Source organism: Odocoileus virginianus, unplaced genomic scaffold (assembly GCF_023699985.2).
Source record: "Odocoileus virginianus isolate 20LAN1187 ecotype Illinois unplaced genomic scaffold, Ovbor_1.2 Unplaced_Scaffold_4, whole genome shotgun sequence".
Taxonomy (NCBI): Eukaryota; Metazoa; Chordata; class Mammalia; order Artiodactyla; family Cervidae; genus Odocoileus; species Odocoileus virginianus.
Genome location: NW_027224266.1, coordinates 2,213,386 through 2,216,324, shown reverse-complemented (window position 1 = coordinate 2,216,324; position 2,939 = coordinate 2,213,386). Strand labels below are relative to the sequence as shown.

Below are 2,939 nucleotides of genomic sequence, written 5' to 3'. Positions count from 1 at the left end.
TATACTTGATTCAGTTATTGGCAAACTTTGTAGGATATTTGGAACAATTCGTGTGTGAGTATTCCCACCTCACACAAACTCAAAGGAGCACCTTTGAGTATGGACCAGCTGTAAATGTTATGAAATCTAAACACAGGTCAAGTATTTCTGATGAAAACTGAGTGTCTGAATTGTGAGGTGCTCTAAATGCAAAACACATTGGATTTTGAAGACTTATTATGAAAAACAGAGTGTAAAATTATAAAACTTTTAAATATTTACTACACGCTGAAATTAAAAGTATTTTACTAGATTAAATAAAATATATTAAAATTAATTTCACCCAGTTCTTTTTATTTAAGGTGGCTACTAAGAAGTTTAAAATTACCTAAGTGGCTTACTTCAAATTTCTAGTGGTCATTTACATATAAAGTAGGTAAATTAACATCATATGCTTTTAACGTTGGTGAGAATGACTCCTTTAGATAGTTTTGTCTACTTAAGCTATTAAAATATATTTTATTAAACCACTGAGCATTTATGGAATATATAGAATTTTTGCCTAAAGGTTAACTGATATGTAATGAGAGCTGTTCTCATTATTGGTGGGAATGTAAATTGATGTAATCCTTACCAGATATCCTTCATTCATTTATTCAAGAAGTAATTTTTATATGTATACATATATCCCTTCCCTCTTGGACCTCTACAAACTAACACAACATTGTAAAGCAATTGTATTCCAATTAAAAATAACAAAAACAAACAAAAAAACCGAAGTAAATTTTGAGCTTCTTCTATGTGCCAGATGCTATGCTGTGTCTACAGACACAGAGGTAAGCAGATGGGAGATGCCTGCCCTTGTAGAAGTTATGGGCTGTAGGGAACATCTGTGTTAGGTGTGCACATATACAGGACTTTACTGAACACTTTGATTCATGGCATATGGTTATAGCTACTGTACTGCCCAAAGTACAAAGAAAGACATGTGTTCTTGATAAAAATATTTTCACAGTTCTTTCAAGTATGAAAGACAGACAGATATAGATTGGAGGCCAAACTGTTAGAAATATTTGAGAAGTCGGTCATTTGAAAAATAATTCTAAGAATGGTCATTTAGTTATACTTGTGGTAGGTTCTACAAAGTAAAAAATGCAACTTTAAAACAATCCTTTAAAAAGTAAACATACCATTTTCACAGAAACTCCCCTATTAGGAATTTACCCTAGAGAAATAAATAAATAGTCATGCCCAAATGTATGTACAAAATGTTTCCCGAAATGTTTTTTTTGGCTGCACCACTTGACTTCCCTCAGCAGTGAAAGCACAGAGTCCTAACCACTGGACTGCCAGGGAATTCCCACCTGAAGTGTTAAAATAGCACAAATATCTAGAAACAACTAAAACAAATGGCTAACCAAATGAGACTGACTATCTAAATGAGCCATTTTGTGACCACAAAACAATATGTATGCATACTATGATTCTGATTAATACAACATCAAATGTATAGATATACAGGAGCAAACTTCACCAACATGCTAATAGTATTTATTTCTCTATTGGGGCTATGAGTGATTTTTCTTTCATCTTTGGCAACTTTTACATTCTACAAGAAACATGAATTAGTTTACCATTCACAAAAAGATAAATATAAAATTGTTTTAAGTAGGTTGATTGAATCATGCTGTATACATCATTTCATAGTTGGGCTTCACTGGGACACAAGACAGGAAATGAAACATGGGAGTGTTAGTCCTATAGGATTTAATAATTAATTTTTTAAAGTTATGTTTCTTCTACATTCATTGCTTATTTGAAACAACATAAAGGAAGAGGAAATTTAAGGTTAATGGAAAAGTAACTTTAGCAACCTGAGTGGAACAGGAAATGACTTTTTTCTTCTGTTCTTGGATATGTTATCATGAGCCAGATTTCTCTGCACAATTTACTTTCTCAGGAAATTTACTTTGTAAATTTAGATGCTTCATAAATTCACAATAAAGGCTTTGATTAAAATCAAAGCTGGGTTTTGTTCTACTTCAGAGATTAAAGGTCCCCTTCAACAAATTGGAGATTACTTGGGGTTGATAAATAAGCTCCAAAATAAGAAGCAATCTCTGTTTTTCACCATCCACCTGGTACCACTTGGCACAACCTATGTTTTTCAGGACCAAGATTTTGCTTCACCCCCATTTCACGTGTCCTTGTGCTGCTTCTTCCATTGTCCAAGCAAAAGACTGAACAGCTTGTTTAGAACAGAGATTTCACCACATCACGATCTCCTAATGCAACTGCCTGGAGGACTTTGTCTTAAGCAATGATTCTGCTTCCTTTCCTCAGATAAAAATACTTGTATTTAAGCAGTGAACTAAAAGAGGTTGGTGATGGTTAACGAGTGCCACTGGGGAAAAGAGTGCCAAAGGAAACAGGGGAAGGGACTTCCCTGGTGGTCCAGTGGCTAAGACTCTGCATTCCCAATGCAGGAGGCCCAGGTTTGATCCCTGGTCAGGGAACTAAATCCCATGTGCTGCAACTAAGAGTTCGCATGCCAAAACTAATGATCAAAGATCTCACGTGCTGCAACTAAGACCTGGTGCAGGGACTTTCCTGGTGGTCCAATGGCTAAGATTCAGCACTCCCAATGCTGAGGGCCTGGGGCTTGATTCCTGGTCAGGGAACTAGATCCTGCATGCCACAGCTAAAGAGCCTGTGTGCCACAACTAAATCTAGTGCAGCCAAATAATTAAATATTTAAAAAAATCAGGGAGAGAGAACTTACAGTAAGGACCAAACCAAATCAATGTTCCTATCCAATGATAAACATTTCTAATTGCATGTCATATGACCCAGGGTTGAGCAATAACTATGGTCCACTGGAGTAGTGGATGTGATTTTGAGGACATGTCCAGTGAGTGGGGATAGGGATCAGTGAGGGAAAGTCATGGGGTATTGGGCAA

General features: G+C 36.0%; 1 non-coding gene across 1 annotated transcript; it reads left to right on the top strand.

Annotated features, from left to right (window-relative positions):
- The first annotated feature begins 2,422 nt into the window (after positions 1–2,422).
- TRNAG-CCC (transfer RNA glycine (anticodon CCC)) lies at positions 2,423–2,495 on the top strand. Its single transcript has one exon. It is a non-coding gene; the product is annotated as a tRNA-Gly (tRNA).
- Positions 2,496–2,939: the final 444 nt, after the last annotated feature.